The sequence below is a fragment of the Mirounga angustirostris genome, unplaced genomic scaffold (genome assembly GCF_029215605.1).
Source record: "Mirounga angustirostris isolate CCGP_5_RB_7025 unplaced genomic scaffold, mMirAng1.0.hap1 SCAF_17, whole genome shotgun sequence".
In the NCBI taxonomy this organism is placed as follows: domain Eukaryota; kingdom Metazoa; phylum Chordata; class Mammalia; order Carnivora; family Phocidae; genus Mirounga; species Mirounga angustirostris.
In genome coordinates, this window is record NW_026991725.1 from 55819393 (window position 1) to 55842689 (window position 23297).

Consider the following 23297-nt stretch of genomic DNA (forward strand, 5'->3'; position numbering starts at 1 on the left):
TGCTGGTTCGCATGGTAACTCCAAGTTGAACTTTCTCAACTGCCATAGTACTACGGCCTTTCTGAGATAACTATTAAAATGAGTAACTTCAAGTGCGTACCACTTAAAATTATTTTAGGAACTACTGCTGGAGCGAAGCTAAGGAAGCTGGCTTTTGTTCTGTCTGGGGGCAGAGGAATGACGCCGTCAGAAGAGTATTTCTGGAACCCTGACCAGGCAGCACAGGGTGAGAGGGCCAGGGTGGGGACAAGGGAGGGTGATACAGACGGAAGACCACTTAGAGCCCCCAAGGGAGGCGATGAGGGGAACTGGGGCCTGAATCTGAGTGCAGCAGGGGAACGAAAGGGCAGGAGACCTCGGACATAAACACAGAGCAGGAGAATCAACCCGATGGCCACATGTCTGTGCAGCGTGCGACAGGTGGGGGTGGGAGTAGCCAGGAGGACAGAGGCACCCTTAACAGAATATAAAGGCAGGAACGGTTTACAGGTTTCAGGAGAAGGAAAGAGGCCGAACCGGCAGTTTTATTTAAAACAACCAAATGTAGCTGGAGGTGCCGGTAAACAGGCATGGGGCGGGGGGGGGGGCGGGGGGGAGGAGGCTGTTCTGTTTTTGAGAGAGAATTCGTAGACCGTAAGATTCACCATCTTCACGTGTACAATTCACACTTACAACTGGGTATATTCACAGTGGCGAGTGACAGCCAGCACCTAGGGCTGGGGAGGGGGTACTGGGGTCCGCATGATCCTCTGGGAGGGGCACCTGAGAGGACCTGGGGAGAATAGGGTGGATCAGGGGCTGGGATGTAACTCAGAAAGAGGCTAGCAGTCAATGGGCGAAGTCCAGTAAGTGCGGGGGGCGGGGGGGGGGGTGAGTGCAGGAGAGGGGAGAGCTTCAGGGAGTGACGCTAATCAACAGGGACAGAGAAGCATCCAGAGGATGTGGCAAGAAGCATGCTTTTGGGTGCCATGAGCAGCAGTGGGTGACTGGGAGAGCCAGGCCATCTCCTAATGACACCGAGGAGTGGCTCAGACACCCTCGCGAGGGAGGCCACACGGAACGTCCCAGACCTGCTGCGTCACGGCCCATACCTCTTTGGCATATGCTACTTCCTCCCCGGTCTCAGGACAAAACTGAACCCATCATCCCCGACCCCCCCTTCTCCCCAGGGATCCTCTGCTGGACGATCTGCCACCTGCTGCCCGCCTGGGCTTCCGGCTTTCCCTCCACTTCTCCCTCCTTCCTCCCACGGCCTCCGGACTGCAGCTCTGGGGGCACAGAGGCCCCGACTGTCTCCACACTGCTGCCCGCCTCACAGGGCCTGGCACGGCGCCTGGCATACATCTGCCACAGGAATGAATGACTCCACAGGGCACCTGCTCACACGCTTCCCCCCCCCAGTCTCTGTGCTCCTCTCCATACCCCCCTCCCCACCCGCCAAGATGCTCTGACAGAATATAAAACACGACACAGCGCGGCCGAGTGGAAAGATCTCCCCGCCACTGCTCGGTCCCCTCACTGAATCTCAGTTTTCTCTGGAAAATGGAATGGCAGCCCACGAGACACCCCAAGACAGTGGGCAGGAACAGGCTGTGAGAACTGAGGTGAAAGCTTTTGCTTCCACCGGTGTCCATGCTTGTCCACATGCTTGGCAGGCCCGTGGCCCCTCGCCACCTGCCCCCAACTCAGAAGAAGAGTAAAACAGGACCAAGCGGACGGGGTCGGGGTGGGGGGGGCCCGGTGGGGGATTTCTGAGTCAATTTCACACTAAATTGAACAAGCAAAAACAGACAGCAGTCTGCAAACCATGCATTTTTTTAATTCTTAAAAGATTAAAGTATGCTGCCAAATGTCAAAACACAAAAAGCCAAAAAGAAATTAAAGCTGTTATTTTCCTTTTGGTTTTATCTCCATTAGCCAAACGCTTTTGTTCAAACACTGTTTACATTGCCATTGTCCTGATTTGTTTAGAAAAATAATAAAAGGGGGCGCTTCGAGCACGGAGGGCTGGCTGGGTGCGTACACAAATCTGCCCAGTTTCTCCTGGGCCCAGAAAACACTCCAGTTGAGAAATCTGTTGCGCCAGAGGCTGAGGAAGAACTGTTTACTTGCCTCGGAATATTCCTCGGCCACGTCAGTACCACCAACCTCCTCCTCCCTTCGGCCACCCTGGGGATAACCAGGCCGTGAGAACGGGGCAGTCCTTCAGCACATTTATGCCTCGCAAGGAAAACATGAACCAGAGGCCTGGGGATGGCTTGGGGACGGCCAGGCGACAGGCACTTGGCCACCGCAGCTCTAGCTGTGCCTACTACGTGCCACAATTCTGCAGGGGAGGCATTTTATAGGTGAGAAGCAAGGGGGTGAGCAACGCAGAGCACGAGCTTTGTCCGTCGACAGATGAATGGGTAAATAAAATGTGGTGTAGCCATAAAATGGAATATTATCCAGCCTTAAAAAGGAATGAAGTACAACAAACAATGAATCATGGAACACCACATCTAAAACTAATGATGTAATGTATGGGGATTAACATAAGAATAAAAAAATAATAATACCTAAAAAAAAAAAAAAGGAATGAAGTACAGATACATGCTACAATGTGACAAACTTTGAAAATACGCTGAATGAAAGGGGCCAGCCACAAAAGGTCACATACTGTATAATTCCATTGATACGAAATGTCCAGAACAGGCAAATCCAGACAGAAAGGAGGCTGACAGTTGCCAGAGGCTGACGGAAGGGGGGGAGGGGATGCCTGCTTAATGGGTATGAGATGTTTTGAGGAGTGATGAAATGTTATAAAATACGATTGTGCTGATGGTTGCACAACTCTGAATATACGCAAAACTACTGAACTGTATATTTCAAACAAGTGAACTTTATTGCATGGTATGTATCAATAAAGCCGTTAGCAACAACAACAACAACAGCAAAACAAACAAACAGCGTGCTTCCATCAGCCTGGGCCCGTGAATGACTACAATAACCACACACACTGGACACACAGCGTGAGGAGAAATAAGCCTTTGCTGTGTCAGGCCACAGACACGTGAGGGGCTGGTTCACAGCATCGAGTGGCCCAACCCCATACAGACTCAAAACGCTTCCACACTATTGTATGTTCATGTTGAAAACATGTCTGTGGTCAATTAACAAAATCCTGGAAGGAAGCCAGGGTTGTGGTTCTGACCCAATAGAGACCAGACTCTGTCCCAAGGCCACAGTCTGAACCTTTAAACACAGCAGATGGGGTTGGGAGGGAAGTACTTGAAGAATCTGGCGAGATCGAAATAATTCCTAGCCTGAGAAATTTTTACAACTCACAACACAACGAACTATCTTCCAAAAACATACAGAGCTCACAGAAATTGAGAAATAAACAACCCATAACCCCCCTCCAAAACGGGAAAAGAACTGTCCACACGAAACTATAAATGGTTCTTAAACACATGACATAATCGGCTCACACTTCAGAAAAAAGCAAATCAAAACTACATTGAGCAGAAGCAGTTGGGCTCTTTTATATCAAAATAGCAAAACACCAAAAAGGAAGTTGAGAGAACCCCACTCTTTACTATCCAAGCCACACACAAGCCTTCCTGACACCCTGTAACCATGTGCCTTGCACCAAGTGGAAAATAAACTCCAAGCAGCCAGTAAAAAAAAAAAAAAACAAAAAAAAACCCTACATGGAGATACTTTTGACACCTGTCAGATTGGCAAAAATCCAAACATCTGACTATACCTCCTCTTGGTGAGGCTGTGGGGAAATGGGCACTCACACTTGCTGATCAAAGTACAAAATGGAACCTGCAGAGGGCAAGTTGGCAAAATCAATCAAAACCACAAACGTGTTTACCCTCTGCCTCAGCAATGTCCCCAGGGGACGTGACCCTCGGGTCCACCTGCACGTGCCAGAAAGGATACACAGGTAAGGTTACTGGATGCAGGTGCATGATGCCAGAAACAACCTGAATGCCTTTGCATAGGGGATGGGACTGAAAACAAAATAAAACAAGAAAAACAGCTTTTGTTCCTCCAAAAAAAAGGAATACTACCTAGCTGAAAGATAATGACGACTCTCTCCAAGTACTGACATAGAAAAGTCTCTAGGCTACAGTGGTGGGTCAAAGAGCAAGGTGCAGAAGGGTATGTGTAGTGTGCCCTTTTCTCGAACAGAAAGAGAGAAATAAGGATATAAGTTTGTGGGCGCCTGGGTGGCTCAGTCGGTTAAGCGACTGCCTTCGGCTCAGGTCATGATCCTGGAGTCCCGGGATCGAGTCCCGCGTCGGGCTCCCTCCTCGGCGGGGAGTCTGCTTCTCCCTCTGACCCTCCTCCCTCTCATGCTCTCTGTATCTCATTCTCTCTGTCTCAAATAAATAAATAAAATCTTTAAAAAAAAAAAAAAGTTTGTAAGTTTGTGTTTGTTTTATTTGCATAAAAAAACACTAAAAGGATATCCAAACTACTAAAAGGGGTTATCTATTAAGGAGAAGGGAGGTGGGGAAAAAGGCAGATGAGGTCAGAGGTGAAGGGCAAGATCTCTCAAAGGATACTTTAATATCTTTTTATTTTAGACCTATGTCAATGAGTTGCCTATTCCAAAGAACATTAAAAAAAAAAAAAAAAAATCAAAGCCGTTGGCCGACAGGTCCCAGATGCCGGTGGCCTGAGCAGCACAGGAGTGAGCGTGAGCCAGGCCCTCTGTCCTTCCGCCTGTCCATCTGTTAGAGCCCCCACCACAGCTGGAAAGCTGAAGGGCAGGCTCCAGCAGCTAGCCCTGCAGCAGTCTCTGCCAGGCTCCGCAGGTTTCACACCTGGAAGGCTGCAAATGGCCCGTGGTGGCCTTTCCCAACTGTCCGTAACTCTCCCCTGCACTGCCCAGAGATCCATGCAGCCCCATCCCCACCTTCCCATCCCTACTCCCCCCTCCCCCTCCAGCTCCATGCCACCCCATGCAGGGCCCGGAGCAGGTCTCTCTCCGGTCACCAGGGGCAAAGGGAAGGGAGGGAAGAACAAGAAGCTAGGAGCACCCCCAAACTGTGCAGCAAGTGAGTCCTCAGCCTGGGCTACCAGCCAGGCAGCAGCAACAGTGCTGGGGGATGCGGATCGATCCGACACAACCCGTCTGCCAAGAGCTCAGGACACCGCCCACGGGGAGCAGGGAAACACAGCTGATACGCTACCATGGAAGCCCAAAGGGTACAGACCAGGTGTGGACCGGGCGAGGGGGTGGTCAAGGTGGGCGAGCGGCAGGCAGAGTGCACTCCAAGCCAAACGAATGGCTCGGTCCCCAGCGTGGCAAGTGGAGAGAGGAGAGCGGTGAGAGGTGAGGCCAGAAGAGCACGCAGGCCGCACAGGGACGGGCCCTGGGTGCCCTTGGCAGAGATCAGGGACTCTTCCTCCAGGCACTCTGGGGCAAGAGGAGGCCCAACCTCAGGCCCCATCAGAGAGCAAGCTCACCCACAGGCAGCCCACCTCCCCACCTGCAGCCCAGCCGGGGAAAGCGGAGAACAAAAGCTGCAGGTGAGGACAGGCTTTGGCCCCCAAAGGGGTGATACTCATTTGTCTGGAAATTTCCCTGTGAAGTGACTCAGTGCTCAAAAGATGCCAGATCAACGAGGTAGTGCACTCTCTCATCTTCAACAAAAACAGAGGCAAAACCGTATTTCCACACGACCTCCCGGAAGGACAGCAACCTGGGGCAGACCGATTTAAATGATATTTCCATGAGCCTCACAGGGCAGTTCTTTTAGAAATCTAATTTCTGGGGCGCCTGGGTGGCTCAGTTGGTTAAGCAGCTGCCTTCGGCTCAGGTCATGATCCTGGAGTCCCGGGATCGAGTCCCGCATCGGGCTCCCTGCTCGGCGGGGAGTCTGCTTCTCCCTCTGACCCTCCTCCCTCTCATGCTGTCTCTCATTCTCTCTGTCTCAAATAAGTAGATAAAATCTTAAAAAAAAAAAAAAAGAAATCTCATTTCTGAGAGCTCGACTCAGAAGCCAGGGGGTTACAGAATGAGGTTTTTCTCTTGAAGAGGAACATTTCCCCTTTCCAAATTTTAAATGGATTTCCTTCTTCCAATTTCAAAAACCACCACCAAAACCCTTCAGAATAGCTTTTAAATTTCTATCAGAAAGATTCCTTAAATATCCACCGGCTGGTAGTATGATGCAGCACACAAATGCAAACCTCAGAGTGACAAGTGTGTCTGAAGCCACCTGCCACCACCAGGCCCCGGGGGAGGCGGGGGGGACGCAGCACAGAGCAGGGCCTGCCCTCCTCCCGGGAGAGGCGGTCTTGTGGGAAAGTGACCTCTGTTCACGGGGGGCTGGCTCACTAACCGGCCAGGCGAGCGTAACACCAGTGGGCAGAGAATCAGGGACCCTCCCCCGGCGTGGGAGACCCGCTCACCTAACCCCTTTGCCTGTCCCCATGCGGCACCAGTGCCGAGGGCCCCAGAAGGAAATGACCAGCCGCTGACAGGTCACGGGTCTCCCTGAAGTGAGCCAGCTGACCCACGACCCAGACCCGCTCTCTGGGTTGGATCGGAGTGAGCTGGGGAACCTCAGGCAAACAGATTGCCTAAGGGAATTGGCCTGTGCCTTCTTCTGGGGACTTCTGGGGACTTCTGGAGAGAGAGGCAATCAAGTGTGTGGTAAGAACGGGCTGCCACCCACCTCACCAACATCTCATCATGGGCTCGGCGTCACCAAAGGGAAAAGACACATGCAGCAACCAGAAGAGCCGCCGGCTCGACCGCTGCTCCTACCTCAGAATGGAAGACCGCGCTGGGGAGGCGGATCAGGTATCGTGTAGTCCTACTCTCTCATGTACATCACAGATGGGGAAACTGAGGCCCAGAGAGGCCGGTGTGGCCCTCTCTGGAAGCCTCTGAAGCGCACGCAGTGCCACTGGTCCTCGGTTCCCCTGTCTGGCTCTGAAGTCATCCTCCCCACTGACCACTTCCCCATCTCAGCACCAGCACCAACAGCCTCCCCCGCCCTCACCCACAGCCAACTGGTTAATCAGCCCTCTCCATCCGGCAAAGCGGAGAGTTCCCTCGTGGCCTCCCGGCGCCTCTGGGGGCTACAGACCCCGCCACCCCCAGCAAGGGAGAAGGGGACAAATCACAGGAAGTGCTGACCTCTTCCCGCCATGGCCATGGCCGTGGCCATTCAAGGGAAAGCTCTGCATCACCCCAGTGATGGTCACACACACCATCAAGATCCCTGGGTACTAAACAAACCGACAGCTTAGAGAAAACAGACCGAACTACCAACAGCGACTACAGTGAGAAGGCCATAGGTCAAGTTTGAGTTTGGTTCTTCCTACTTCCAAAGTTTCCTTGATGACCACTAAAAAACGCACCCTAAACATTCTCCGAGACTTAGGATAAAACAGAAAATCAGCCTGGAAATGCTGTATTACAGATAGTCTATTTTGGTAGAGCGGACGGAAACACAATCAGAATTAAGCACAAACTGGGCCCCAAGCATGGGACGCGGGTCCTGAATGGCCCAAAAGACCTGGTTACAAAGCTGTACTCCTCCTAGGCAGGCCTGAGATCTTCAGAGTAAAATCCCAGTGGCTCCTCCCCAACCCTGGTCCAGGAGTGAAGGCTTCTGCGGTTCTGGCCACAGGGAGAAGTCCCTTGGAGCTTTCCCACTGGTTCCACTGGCAGGAAAACCACTGGAAGCCACATAATCCTTTTTACTCAGCTTCTCTGAGCTGCAACCACCCTACTTTGGGGTAGGCTGTCTCCCAGACTCCATCCTTTTCGTCTATTTATCCCTGCCTTGCTTGCTAAACAAATGTGAAATGGCCTAAAGCAGCGGGTTCCCAACCCACACATGTGAATCTTTGGGGAGCTCTGGAAACATACTTAGGCTCAGGCCCCCTCCCAGAACAATTAAAACAGAAGGTGGTGGGGCATGGGCATGGGCATTTAAAAAAAAAAAAAGAAGCTCCCCAAGTGATCCTGACAAGCAGAGACACCCAGAGCACGATGAAAAGCAAGTAAACAAAGAAATCCCAGCAATAAGGAAAGAAAAGGGGGGGGGGGTGCTGGGTTAGAACCCAAAGTACAGGTCACACTAGAGCTAGCATGAACGACTGACTTTGAGCTGAGCCTCCTGACGGCCAAAGCAAAGAGAATTCACACTGTCCACAAGAGAGAAATAAAGCAGATGCACAGAAGTTCCTCCTTGTCCTGGGACCTGAGATGAACATCTCCCTGACACCCTCCAAAGGAGGACACACAGCATGATGCAACGAGAGTGTATGCCACTTCCCACCAAACAGGGCAGCCCTTGCGAAGGGTACCCACCAGTCAGCAACGGACTTATCCAGGGCTGTCCTCTAACTCCTTGCTAGAAATAAGAGCCTAACCGAAATCAACGTCTATATATACAATATGCTGCCAAATCCACTTCGTCTTCCTGAGCACGACGTACCTAACCTGCCACCCTGAACTCCAGCACCTTGTCATGACAATACAAGGACACAGACTCTGTTTACTGAGGCACAGAAATAAAGGAAGTGACTCATGAAAACACCAAGAACACTGCGTCTGTCCCCATAACGCAGGAGGGGGCAAAGTCAAGCATTTCCCTCAATGCTAATGCAGAGAAAGGCCACTGCCCACCCTCAGACCCATAGCTGTGGTCTCTCAGGTCTAAGAGCAGGGTCCCCCCCCGCAAGATTGGCAGCCCGGGAAGCAGGCCTCACGGCCACCAAAACCAAAAAATAGCAGAAGAGGCCTCTGAGTCCCTTACGCATAGTATACTTTTCTGTTATGTATGATGTACTTCGGGAAGAAGTTCTTTGTAAATGTGTTAAAATCAATGGAATCAAGAAGTAACCACCCTCGTACCCCCTTATTCGTGACATTTTCTTTTTGATCCACGCATCGCATCACATTTCAAAGTAATCACTGACAAGTTAAAGTGGTAACTACTCCCAATCGCCAAAGGTGGAAACAACCCAAATGTCCATCAACAGATGAACAGATCTACAAATTGTGGTCTAGCTACACAATGGAATACTATTCAGCCATAAAAAGGAATGACACACGTGACCCCACGGCTGAACCAGGAAAACACTATGCTAAGTGAAAGAAGCCAGACACATATAGGGTCACATACGTATGACACCATGCACGTGAAATGCCCAGCACAGGCAAATCCTAGGGACAGAAAGCAGATTAATTCTTTTCAGGGGCCGGGGGATGGGAGGAATAGGAGCAACTGCTTAATGGGTATACGTTTCCTTCTGGGGTGATGGAAAAAGTCTGTTAACTATGCTGTGGCGATGACTGCCCAACAGTGTAAATATACTTAATGCCACTGAATTCTTAACGCTTTGAAATGGTTACCATGGTAAATTTTGTGTCACATGTATTTTACAATACAAAAATTAAAATAGCAAAATTGTCATTGTTTTGGGGTGCCTGGGTGGCTCAGTCGGTGATTTTGGCTCAGGTCATGTTTTCAGGGTCATGGGATCGAGCCCCACGTTGGGCTCCATGCTCAGCACGGAGTCCGCTTGGGATTCTGTCTCTCCCTCTCCCTCTGCCCCATCCCTGTGCTGAGCGTGCCCATTCACTTGCTCTCTCAAATAAATAATTAGTTAATAAAATCTTAAAAAAATAAATCTCACTGTTTTGCCCTAATAGAAGTGCTAACAAAATTCAACCCACATTAAGATTTTGTATAAAGATGGATCATTATTCCACACGTGCAGAAAGTCAGCTTCAACCCCAGAGCATTCAAAATCAAAATTAGGGGGCGCCTGGGTGGCTCAGTCGTTAAGCATCTGCCTTCAGCTCAGGTCATGATCCCAGGGTGCTGGGATCAAGCCCCGCGTCGGGCTCCCTGCTGCGTGGGGGGTCTGCTTCTCCCTCTGCCACTCCCCCTGTTTGTGTTCCCTCTCTCGCTGTTTCTCTCTGTCAAATAAATAAAATCTTAAAAAAAAAAAAAATCAAAATCAGGATGGCTGGTGGCCAGTCTTCTCTTAAAAACAAGTTTCTGAAGAGTCCATATCTGCCTCTGCCAGTGATGCGTACCGAGGGCACTTACCCACGAAGTCTGCGATTTGCTTTGAAAGTAATCGAAGAGCAGGGAGGGGGAAGGATCCTAGATGGGAGCTCGCTGAACTGTATTTATATAATTGAAATTCTCCATAATGAAAAGTCTTGCTTTGTTTTCAAGCAATTCCCGAATCTTTAATATACTGGATAATGCTCTGCAGAGGTAAAGACTAGATGCCCTTAGGCTGTCAAATTCTGGTGGCTCCACCTGGTGCTCTCCACCTGCGCCCCACAGTTTAGGGTCACAGGGGCAGGCCTGTCCACAAGAGGCCACACAAAGGGCTCAGAAAAGAACCAGAGCCCCAGGTCACACTGCCAGGCAGCAACACATGGAGTCATCTGACCTAGTCCTTCACACTGCAAACCAATACATTATCTAGGCCTCCAACATGCCAGCCCAGAATTCAGCTATCAGCTAGGGGCAGGAAACCAGGAAATTGTTCACTGACATGCCTTTAACAGAGCTATGGGACCCCCGCCACTGCAGACAGAGCCCGCCTCCCAGATCCAAGGAAGGGAGAATGCTGCCAGGCTCTCGCTAGATGCAATAGGTTAAAATTGCAATTGCCTATCCACGTGCTTCACCTCCTCCTCCCTCTTCCAGAACTAGATGAGGGGTGGGAGGTAAGGCAGGTATCCCTCCCTGTTGTATTCCCAGTAGCTAGGAAAGTGCATGGCCTGTAGTAGGTGTTCAACTAAATGCCTGTTGTGTGATCCCGACTTTTGATGGATACCGCTCTAAAGGTGCATCATAAAGACTTGCTTCTCACAAATGCCAATGTAAGACATCAAATGGAAGGCACCAGAATGTACTAGGAGAAGACGAGAGACAAGGAGTAATGGTACAAACACTACCACCTAAAATAGCATCAGAGATGCTCTGGAATGTGAAGCCCGGAGTCAGAGAGAAGGGGGCATGGAGAGGAGGTGTGGGTATGTGCCAGGCACAGGAGGGCGTGAGACGAGCATCTAAAGCTCGGGCAAGGGAGGGCAAAGAGGAGGCTGGCAAGCTCCAAGACCCTGCACCCGAGGCACTGCCGTGACTAATGCTATGTGAGGCCCTGGGCTCCAGAGCAGGGCCCAGGCAACGAAGGGAAACGAGGAGGCATCATGGGAGGGGTGGGGGCTGCGGAGAACTGGCGCCCGAAACCCCTTCCAGAGACGGCGCCGACATTGGCGCTGACCCACTGTTGCCAGGCAACAGTGCAGGCCCCCAGCTGCCAAGCGTTCCGATTTGTCAATGAAGCTCCAAGTCCGCATTGCTCTGTAAGATCTCCTGATTTTCAGGTTGGCGACTCTGGTAGACAGAATTATGGCCTCCCAAAGATGTCCACATCCTAATCCCAGTTATAAGGCAAAGGGGAATGAAGGTAGCAGATGGGATTAAGGTTTCTAATCAGCTGACCTCAAAATAGGGACAGGAGCCTGGATTATCCAGTGGGCCCAATGTACCAGCAAGGATCCTTAAAAGTGGAAGTGGGAGGCCAAGGAATCAGTGTCAGAGCGATGCGGCCTGAGGACAGGACTAGCTACTGCTGGCTTTGAAGACAAAAGGGGCCATGGATCAAGGAACACGGACAGCCTCTACAAGCTGGAAAAGCCAAGGAAACAGATCTTCTCCTGAGGCCTCCGAGAAGGAACACAGTCCTGGCTACACCATGACTGTAGCCCCCTGAGACCGGTGTTGGAAGTCTAACCTGGACGACTGTTGAGGCCCCTGCATTTGTGATCATTTCTTACAGCAGCCATAGGAAATTAATACAGCAACCAACTTTAATTTTTAAGAAAAAAGGAGGGGCGCCTGTGTGGCTCAGCCGTTAAGCGTCTGCCTTCGACTCAGGTCATGATCCCAGGGTCCTGGGATCCAGCCCCGCCATCGGGCTCCCTGCTCCGCGGGAAGCCTGCTTCTCCCTCTCCCACTCCTCCTACTTGTGTTCCCTCTCTCTCTGTGTCTGTCAAATAAATTAAAAAAAAAAAAAAATCTTAAAAAAAAAAAGGACAAAGGACAGTAGAGCCCAAACAAAACACATCTGTGGGCTAAATGGGGCCCGTGCACCACTTTTGTCTGGTCTACTCCAAGGCGAGTTGAGGGCTGGGCATCTCCTGGGTACTCAGCACCGAGCCTGGCCCAGGCACTCTCTGACACGCATCCCAGGGTTAGCTGCTGGGTCCCTTACCTTCACAACCCACTCATAAAATTCTCCAGGGGTTTCTGGAGAAATAGAGCTGCTTGGGGCACCTAGCTGGCTCGGTGGGCAGAGCACGCAACTCTTGCTCTCGGGATCATGAGTTCAAGCCCCATTTGGGCGTAAAGCTTACTCACCAAAAAAATAAAAAAATAAAAGCTGCTTGAGGGTAAGTGTAAGGAGCTCCATTCCCAACGGACCTGTTAGCCACAGCACCACAGACGTAGACAGACGCAGATGGGGCCAGACCTCACCCCAGGACCTGAGAAACTGGCCTACAGTAGAGGGTGAAAGTGGTTAGAACCCTTCTCTACTCTGCCTTCTGCACACACAGAGAAGTGAAGGCTGTTCAGCTCCCTGGGGAAGCCTCCAGGCCCTCCCTGCCAGCCACCCACAGGGCACTCTCTTGCTCAGTGACTCCCCAGCACCGACAGCAATGAGATCACTTTGGGGTTTTTTTTTAAACAGCAGAGGAACACTTTTCAAAGGAGCTCTTTTCAGTTTCCCACGTTCAGAGCGGAGCAGAGCTGCTCTGATCAGAGGCAAAGTGGAGGACCCAGAGCACTGCCCACTCAACCATCGAAAGGTTGTGTGAAAGCCACATCCCAACTCACAGCGCGCTAAGCACTTGGCCGGTTCTGCCGCATATCCAGCCCTCCCTCCTCTACACCCACCCAGCTCAGCCCGAGCCCGAGCCTGCCCCTGCCCCTTCGGGCCTTGGCACAGTGCTGTTCTCTGGCCCCAAGGCCTCTCATTGGTGTCCCCCAGAGCTCCCACTTGCCCTTCAAGACTCTACCTACCCATCATCTCCTCTGAAGCCTTCTCTGACACCCAGATCAACTCTCGGTATCTGATACCACTTTTTCAACTTCTCCCTCCCCAGGCTGCCATTACTTTTCCCTCCATCAGAAGCCACTCTCTGCAGATCATGAGCTTACTTGAGGGCAGAAACTTGTATCTTGTCATCCATGCATTCCCAACCTACAGGGCACACTACGTATGTGCTCAATAAACACTGCAGATGGAATGAACTGGACTCTAATTTTTTTCTGACAATATCATAAATTATGATACGGTGATATGCATTAAATGCACCGGTAAAACCTCCCTTCTGCTCTTCGACTAATCAAGTGACTCAGGTACCCTAAATCCCAACTGTCTTTAATAGAATTACTTTGAAGAAATGTAGCTTTAAGGTTTACAAGTAGTGTTTGCTGCAGTCATTACAATTAGAGGCGGAGGAAGGAATCTGCCTCGCACGCAGGCTTGAAGGACCAGGTAAGAACCCGCTGTGCCTGCTCCATAGGCCCGGCTGCGGAAGGAGGATCAGCAAATGAGTGGGGAACCGTCTTTTCTCCTGCCCTCACAGGGTTTACACTCTTGGCTACACCAGCCCCCTTTGGCCAAGGAGCTCAAAGGCAAACTTCAGCAGCCTGGGGGGTGGGGGGTGCAGTCATCTCTCCCTGGCGCGATTCCACCTTCTCTGCCGCCCCCTCCCTCTTTCCCGAGCCAGTCCTCAGCTACTCCACAGGAGCTCAGGGCCCAGCACCCCATATCTCACCACCGCACAGGCTTCTGGCTCTCTTCTGCCTCCAATTTTCTCCCACCTTCTAATCCCTGACGCTCCCTGAGGCTCCCCTGAGCATACAGTTCATCTCGTCAGCCCACACAAACCATGAAAATCATCTGGGGCACTTCTAAAAAAGCTACTGGCTCTCCCTCCATGGTCTGGGGTGGGGCCCCCTCACAAGCATTTTTAAAAAGCTTTCCAGGCCATGTGATCTGCAGGTGCAGCCAAGGATAAAAAGTGCAGGCTCGCAGGCTGTCCCATCCACACTTCCCAGCCAGCACCAAGGCCTCCAGGGCCCCTGCCTCTCCCCGAACAGACCCGGGCTCCAGGACCTCCCTCCACGCTGACGCGTACCTTGTGCTATCTCTGGAACTGTGACCTACCCAGTCTCACCAACCTGCCCGGTCAGGCCCTGCCACAGGGCCCCTCCCCACACACTTGAGCTCCCTACCGCCACCACCACCAAATCCCAGGGCCGCTGCCTCGTCAGAGCCAACAGCCACCCGGCCACCTTAGTCCTCACTGTTCCCAGCGGGCATCCACTCTGCAGAGCTGCTTCTGTGAATGTGGGGATGTGGGGTGCCCCAGCCCACCCCAAGCTTTGCCCCCTGCTGTTCCCTCCACCTGAAATGCCTTCCATCTGTCTTCTGTACCTGGACCCTGTTCCCTGTCCTTTGAGGGCCACCTCAAATCCTGCCTTTCTCCCTGACGTCTTCCCTGACCCTTCCAGATTTTTCTCCATTCTCGATGCCCTGACAAAGAATCAAAATCACAGCTCAGCAAACCACCAGCTTCTAATTGTCTCACAAATGTTAACTTTGTCTTCTCAATCGGTGGCAGGAAACATGGCATTTCATTGACACCCATCATTTTGACTAGAGATCACATGCTGCGTATTTTCCAGGCCGACACTGACCTCAAATATTCTGCTCTAATGTCATGAAACGGTCCTTGATTTGATGCCCATCCGTCTACATCAACTGGACTGCTTCTCATAAAGTGGTATCAAAATTCTTCCCCTTGTCATGTGTTTCCCAAATTTTTGGACCCAAAGTACAATCATTATACCCCAGGACAGCAATGGATACCAAACAGGCGCTCATGGAGAGCTTGCTTGCAAGTAAAAATGTGACTTTTCAGGCTGTCACCGTTCCTCCACTGCCAAGGCTTTCGGGGGGAGGGAGGTAGGGGAAAGAGGGCAGACTCTGAACAGCCAACCTCTAGCTCTCACGATTTATTCACCTCAGCCTTAAAGAGCTTACCAAACAACAAATTTCAGTCCAAACCTCCAGGGCCTCCACAGAGCGCAGGGCAGGTACCCACACGTAGCTGTTTACCATTCCTTGGCTGGGGAGCTGCAGGCCATTTTCAAACCTTGGGAAAGTGATCACACCCCAACCTCCACATACACTGTTAAGACCAGAAAAAGCACCCAGTTGCTGTAAGTCATATGTTAATTGCCTGCTGAAGGAGGAGACACTTTATATTTTTATTTATAGAACTTTTTAAGACTATCGCGTTCTTCTGTAGGAACCTGATCACGTTTTACCAAACAGCATTAACCAGGAGATTTTTTTTAGTCCTTAATTCCCATGCGTCATGTTTACAGAGCCAGTGTGCAGAGCTTCAGGATTACAGAGTAAAAAAGAAATGAGCCCTTTCCTCGGAGCAATTTGGCCAATTATTGTAACACAGTTTTGCAAACACAGAAACCCTTACCAGCCCACACAGACTTCCTCCCAGCCAAGCCAGCTGGGGTCCTCCCAGGTCCCCGCTGTACGCTACCAGGCAGATCGAGGTCTTTGAATTGACTTCCGTGGCCCCAGACAGGGAGGGGAGGGGTCGTCACAGAAATGGCTTCATGAAGCTCCAAAACCGGACAGGTATGGGACTGGCTGGGGGCGCGGGAACAAGCCTGACCCCTCTGAGCCTCAGTCTGCTCATGTGTGTGTGAAATGCGTACCCCCCAGGGTTGCTCTGAGGGTACAGCAAGGCAATGGGAGCACCCGGCAGGCCTGCAGGGTGAGGTAGTGGAAATAATGTGGTTTTGAATCTGACACAGTGACAGCAAATACCAGCTGGGGTAACTTACTGGCGGTGTGGCCTGAGGCAGGTGGCGGAATCCCTCTGAGCCTTAGTTTTTGCATATTCAAAAAGCGAAATAGTGCCCTTGAAGGATCATAATGAAAATTAAATTAAATATTGTGCCTAAAAGGAGTAGCATAGGGCCTGGCACACAGAAGACATTCAAAAACTGTCAGGGCGTGCGCTTGAGAGCGCTCGCTCTCTCTCTCTCTCTCTCTCTCTCTCTCTCACACACACACACACACACACACACAGGTTTGGTTTTGATGGACAAGCTGATAATTACTATTGGTGGAAAACAATTTTCTCCCCCAAACTCTAAACACCAAAGAATATTAAATCAATCTGAACCGTTGGAGGGAGGAGGAGTGACTTCCATTAACACCAGTGGCCATCCCTAATGGCCCCGTGGGAGTCTGCCTGGTGCCCTGACTTTCTCAGCTGCATTTCTAAAAAGCCTTGACAGTGAACATCTTGTTGATGTGCAGGAACGATGAACCAGCTTTTCTAACAGAATCCTGGACTTACTGCCTCTCCGAAGGGCACTGACGTCTCACAGCCCCTTCGTGAAGGAACACACCCCGACTAACTCGCACTGTGATGATGCCTGGGACCACAGTCGCAGTTCCGATCACGTAAGAACAAAAGTGAAAACATCTCTTTGACAAACGAAACTCCCTTCCCAAGGGTCATGCCATCATCTTCTGAGCAATCCGGGTACATTTCAGAGGCAGAAAAGCACTGCTGTGTTTGAGTGTCCCGGCACAGTCAGGCACCCCTTCGTATTCGGTCCTCTGCGCCAGGGTCCCCAGATCTGGTTCCTGGGCCAGGAACAGCAGTAGCACCTGGAAACTGGCTGAAAACGCACATTCTCAGGCTTCACCCCAGACCTACTGAATCAGGCTTCCTGGGGGTAGAGCCCGGCAATGTGTCTGACAGGACTTCTGGGTGATTCCAACGCACGTTTGGAGTCTGAGAAACACCCGTCTCTTCTGCAAGATGGTTATTATTAGCCCCACTTCAGAGATGAGGAAAACGTAGCTCAGTGATTAGAGTGCTCAAAGCCACCCAGCCAGGACACCAATCTGTACCCACGTCTGATTCCAAAGCTATTTCTCACATGGCCTTTGTAGCCAAATTGTCTGTACCATTTGGTGCCCTCAGTTACTGAGCCACCGGGATGTGACGATGACATTAGCTTCAGAAGGGTGGGAGTGAGAGGAAGGATGAAGCCTGCTCTCAGAAGTGATTAATTATGGATGCTTTTAAATCCACATCATGCATCAGCCCTAGACGGTCGGCCATCCCTCAGGACGAGCCTGCTTTTCCCTGTTCCATTTATCAGCGGGGTTGCCATGTAGAGAAGGGGGGGTGGGGGAGTCCCTTCATTTACAGCCCTCTGTGCACCCGCTGCCTAGCACTCCTTTGAATAGAAAGAGAAGGAAGTTACCTATTCTGTCTCCAGAGCGCTTGAGAGTGCAGCCTTGACCGAGAGGAAGGCTTTTCGGTGCCCAGGCACAAAGGTTCCAAGTACGTGGGGATGCTGGGAATGAGTCACCAGAAAGAATCCAACGCATGTACACGGAGCATTTTAACAATGTTGCGGGTCTGGTTCAAAGGAGGCAGGCCTTTTTTTTTTTTTTTTTTTAATCTAACCCTGAATCTGGCGTCTATCAGTTCAAGTGGTTCATTAAACTCCTGACATTCAACCCACAGTGCTTTCACAGATCCCAGGTTAGAAAAAAGAAATCTCATTCACCATTCCCAGCCTTCTACATAGACTTGGTGGTGATTTTCAAGATTGCAAGTTTATCCTATAATTTAAATGAGTACACCTAACACTGAGGGGCTTTATACAGGAGCTGGTGGGGTAGGAAGCCAGGTTTGGGAATTATACAGACCTTGGCTTGACTTCTGGCTGTGCTAGTTCCTCACAGGTTACTTTCCCTCTCTGGGCCTGCCTCTGTTTTTCCACTGGCAGATGGGTGGGGTAATCCCATCTTGTACGGTTGGCTGTTTCTTGTTTTGTTTTTTTTTAAGTAGGCTTCACGCCCAGTGTGGAGCCCAACATGGGGTTGAGATCAAGACCTGAGCTGAGATCAAGAATAGGACACAAAAGGGGGCACCTGGGTGGCTCAGATGGTTAAGCATCTGCCTTCCGCTCAGGTCATGATCCTAGGGTCCCGGGATCAAGCCCTCCATCGGGCTCCCTGCTTGGTGGGGAGCCTGCTTCTCCCTCTCCCTCTGCTGTTCCCCCTGCTTGTGCTCTCTCATTCTCTCTGACAAATAAATAAAATCTTTACTAAAACAAAATAGGACACTAAAGACCTGAGCTGAGATCAAGAAGAGGACACTTTGAACAGACAGCCCGTTTTTGTTTTCCTATGTTATACGTTGATGTGAAGACAAAATGAAATTATATTTAAAAGAATAATAATAAAGTCTGCTGACACAACTTTGCATTTCAAGACATAAAAAACTTAACCACATGACAGGAAAACAGATCTAGTCAAAAAGTCCACAGATGGGTTACACTGAATACACTCACTTAAGGGCCCCAACACTTATTTCACTCTATCTGTTTTTCTAAGTTTCTATTTTTAGACACCCCGAACAAGCTAAATCAAACCAAAGAAAATTCCATTGACAAAGTTATCAGAAAGTTTGTCAATTTTCAACAACTCAACAAGATGGACATAAACAGTCATTTCACAATGCAGCTGACAAAAACAAAATGTGCTCGCTCCCACCCTCGACAATCTTAGTTACATCATCCCACGGCATTAGTCCGTTGTCAACCTGCAGTAGGCCTCGAAGCCAGTCTCCTCACCTCTGTGAGACTCAGTTTCTCAAATGAGGTAGCACGTGTAAGAGTATTTTCCAATCCAACAAACCCATTCGAATCCCAGCGCCATCACTTACTAGCTGTGTGACCTTGAGCACATGGCTTAAGCCTCTGGGTCTCAGTTTCCTCAACTGCAGAAGGGGGCTCATATGCCTGTGGCTGATGATACCCGTGTGTCACATAACATGACATACCCATATGACGTATGACTGTCGGGCTAACAGTAGTGGTTTTTGCAAGAGCGAAGACAGAACAGTAGAGCCTGTGGTAGGGGATCAATAAAAGTTTGTTCCTCGGCCCCCAGGACTACTCACTCACATCCCAGAATTTTACTGAGCATCTCCCATGTGTCAGAGACTGAGGTGGCCTCGAAGATGTCTCAGATGCCCCAGATACAGAGATCTGGAGAGAAGAGTCTGAGGGACCCAAACACTGGTGGAGCTGGCTGGCAAAGGCTTGACAGAAGACATTCGTTTAAACTGGACACATGAATAGCAAGTTCAGCAGACAAATGGGGGACAGAGTTTGAACTAGAAAATTCCTCATATTCCCACCAACCTCAAGTTCCCCAAATGCAAGCCCTTTCATTTCGGCAAGACTCACAGTCACCAGGTACTCATGCCACGAAATGACAACCACCACCGTCATCCATGCCCCATCAATCCGACAGGAAGGTTCCGGGGGACGGAAGGAACAACTGCCAAAAAGCCTTAAAAACTTTAATGCGCTTCCCAAGAGTATGAAAGGGACAATTCCATGCATGAAAATTTCTTGGCACTTTAGTCCACAAAGAACTGGAAGTTACCCTCTTCCGAATGAAATCTTTTAAGAAAAAAAAAAAAAAAGCTTACTCTTTAAGTTCTGGAAGAGCCAAGCCATTAAAACAAGTCCTAAAAACCCTTTTAAACTAAAACTACTTTTGTAGGACTCTTATCAGAATCCCAACTCTTGGGTCGCCTGGGTGGCTCAGTCGTTAAGCGTCTGCCTTCGGCTCAGGTCATGATCCCAGGGTCCTGGGATCGAGCCCTGCATCGGGCTCCCTGCTTGGCGGGAGGCCTGCTTCTCCCTCTCCCACTCCCCTTGCTTGTGTTCCCTCTCTCGCTGTCTCTCTCTCTGTCAAATAAATAAATAAAATCTTTAAAAAAAAAAAAAAAAAAGAATCCCAACTCTTAGGAAATCCGCACGTTACCATGGAAGACAGCTACACTAACAGGCATCAATTATATTTCTACAAGGGCTTTTTTTTACAAGGGATGGGTCATTTTCAAGGCTGCATACATAGGTATCATCACTTGCAAGTTACATTTCCCCCTTCTGCAGTTGAGGAAACTGAGACCCAGAGGCTTAAGCCATGTGCTCAAGGTCACACAGCTAGTAAGTGATGGCGCTGGGATTCGAATGGGTTTGTTGGATTGGAAAATACTCTTACACGTGCTACCTCATTTGAGAAACTGAGTCTCACAGAGATGAGGAGACTGGCTTCGAGGCCTACTGCAGGTTGACAACGGACGAATGCCGTGGGATGATGTGTTTGACATAACACACCTTGCTGCGATAGAGTTCTCCACCGAACTTCCCATCTGTCAAACTCAAGGTTCAAGGAGGTAGAAAGCTTGTGTAAACCGGGAGAGCTCAGGACATCCCACAGGACCATCCAAACTTGCTCCTGGTCCAGGGCCCTGTGGGATACAATCCTGTATGGTGTCTTACAATAATTTGCACTTTACCCAACTCTTTCCAAGCCAGTATCTCTCTCCTTCAACGCTTACAGAAGAAAAGCCCAGTGGTAACAAGACCAAGCCCGTATTAAAACTAAAGAAACTAGTAAGCTTTAAAAATATAAAAGTAAAAATACAGATAAAGAGCAGATCTTGGTGGCTTCTGACACCATCACCAATCTCAAATACAATCAATGGAACAAGTCAGGAAAAAAAAAAACTCTAAGTCCCTTCTGATGTTCATTTAAATACAGATGAAAAAACTTAATTATCAGTGCAAACTCAATCGCTGCTGTGCAGGATTCAGTATATGATTCTGCCAGCACCTATCATCTGGTATCTAGAGCTACAAGATGTACATGTTTTCTGCCAAATCTTCAGTATCTTACGTAATTGGGAGGAGGGGGAGTAATTAAAATTCACCTTTTTCAATCCTTTTAACCTCCTGTTCCAACCTTTTCTTTCACAGGGCATTCTTCTGAGGTAGGAAGGAAGAACTCAACACTTCACATCTTTCCCATTATCTTGTGTGAATGTTAAAAATAAAAGGGAGGAGGGGGTGTTATCCTGAAGATCTCTCTAAAAAAATTCTAAAATGTGCGGAGAGAGCACCCCAGAGACCAAGCTTCTAGTTCTGTCAGTGACCCAGTATCACTGCATGACCTTGGGCAAATCACTGCATCTCTGGAACCTCAGTTTCCCCCATATGAACCCCAACATGCGCAGGCCCCGTCCTCTCTTAAAAGCACAGAGTTCAGATGCGTCCCCAGGACAAAACAGTGAAGGGACCCCAGGCCGTGCCCCTGGGCGGCGGAATGGACTTTCACAGGCCCCTGCCGGGGTTTCTGGGGAGAGCAAGCTGCCCCCACCCTCCCCATCCCCTCCGCAAAGCCACTGGGCCAACTTCAGGTCGGAAACAAAAACCTGTTGGCACGGACTCCTCTAGGAAGGGCCAGCCTCTCCCAGCGCGCTCTGATCGGGGGGAGCCGCCCCACGGGCAGAGAGGAAGGGTCTCCTTGAAGAGGCCGGCCCCCACGCACCCATTCACGCACCCGGATTAGCCGAACGGGACCGCCGGGCGGGGTCTCTGCCATCCCACGCGGAACAAAAGGCATCTGGAGCCAGGCTCGGCCGCCCCCGTCCCCGCTGTGCTGTGGGGGTCGGGGGTGGGGAGGGAGAACCTGGTCCCTGGGGAGGGAAAAGGGCCCCGCTCCAGCCCGAAGGAGAGGGGGCACGGGACGGGATCCTGGACAGAGAGGACCCCTCCCCCGATTCCTGGAGGAAACAGGGGCTCGGCTGTGCACGGGGGCGGGAGGGAGATCGGGCTCGGCTCCGGAGGAAAGGGGGGCCTGGCCCGAGGAGGGGAGGAAAGTGCTCCGGGAGGTGGGGCGGGGTTGTTCCAAGCTGAAAGGTAGAGGATGAGGGCCTGGAGGGGGCTCCTGGATCTGGGGTGGGAGTAAGAGGAGCGCCTGACTCGGAGGATGTAAACGGAAGAGCTCCCCGATAGGGAAATGGGGGGGTCCTTGCAGCGGAAAGAGGGATCCATATGGGGAGGGGGCTATGCTCCAACCCGTGGGGCGGGGCCTGCTTGGAAAGAAAGCGGTCCCACCTGAGGTGGGGAGCCCGCTGGGGCAGCTGGGGTGCATGCTCTGGGGGGCTGGCAGGAGGGGAGCGGCGCCGTGAGGGCGTCCGCGCCCCGGGGAGGGGAGGGTCCGCGCCCCGGGGTCCCGCTCCCGCCCCCCGATGCTCGTGGGCCCCGGCTCACCTTCGCTCCTCCGGGCCTGCCCGGGTGCGCGGCTGCGGCCGCGGGGACCGCTGGGGAGGCGGGAGCGACCGGAGCCTGCGGAACCGCCGCCGCCGCCGTCGCCGCCGCCGCCACCGCGTCTAGCTCCGTTTGACACCCACACACCAGCCAACATGGCGGCCGGGAGGGGGCGCGCCGGCTGCGTGCGCGCGCCCGCCGACCCCGCCCACCACCCGCCGAGGCCCCGCCCCCGCGACCTCCCCCCACATACCCTCGACCCCAAGCGCAGCGCCCCGCACTCCAGCGGCGCCCCACGACCTACGCCGGAATCCCTCAAGCATCCCCCCCAAACTCCACACACGCATCTCGACGACCCCCCAACCACCCGCAAACCCTGGCAAATTCATACCCGAACCCACGCACTCGGCAGCCTTCGCTCAGACCCCCGCAAAAAACGCCCATCCCATACTCCACACGCATCTCGCCATCCTCAGGCACTCACACAGAGCCCTCCATCAGCGCTGAAACCCCGTTCTTAACCTTGCAGTATGCACTTGAAAACATTATTCCAAAAGGGGCTTCTCTCAGGAGGTAGAGCCTGGAAGGGGCCAGGGGCTACTGGGGCGCTGGTCACCTTCGGTTTCTTGAGCTGAATGCCATTGTCACAGGTGTGTTCACTTTGTGAAAATTCACTGATGTACACTTTAGATGTAGGCACTTTTCCGTATGTGTGTTAATACTTCAATAAAACACACTCAAAAATTATTCTGAGAAGGGATGCCTCGGCTTTGCTAGATTGCCAGAGGGATCCTTACGCTAAAAATGTGGAGCCCTTGGCTCACCGTCATCCCCACACGAGGAATTTACAGACTCACCGCTTCACACGGCCTGAAACTCACAAGAGCAACAGCAACTGCCCCCTCCGCCTGGTTCATCCAGTGCCCAAGAGGCACCTGCTATGTGCCAGGCTCTGTGCAAGGCTCAAAAGGAGTCGAAGACAAAGCTGGACAAGAGGCAGACCTTGGAGAGGTTCCTGGGACCTCACAGCTGACTAACCTA

At 51.3% G+C, this 23297-nt stretch overlaps 1 protein-coding gene across 10 annotated transcripts in view; it reads right to left on the reverse strand.

Annotated features, from left to right (window-relative positions):
* The window catches only part of EPN2 (epsin 2), an 83377-nt gene extending 60978 nt beyond the window's left edge, over positions 1–22399 (reverse strand). For 8 of the 10 annotated variants that reach the window (XM_064582253.1, XM_064582251.1, XM_045889753.3 and 5 more), the window contains exon 1: positions 22260–22399. The gene's annotated coding sequence lies outside the window, so the exon portion shown is untranslated. The remainder of the gene's footprint in view (positions 1–22259) is intronic. The other 2 variants (XM_064582246.1, XM_064582244.1) reach the window with 1 other exon arrangement.
* Positions 22400–23297: the final 898 nt, after the last annotated feature.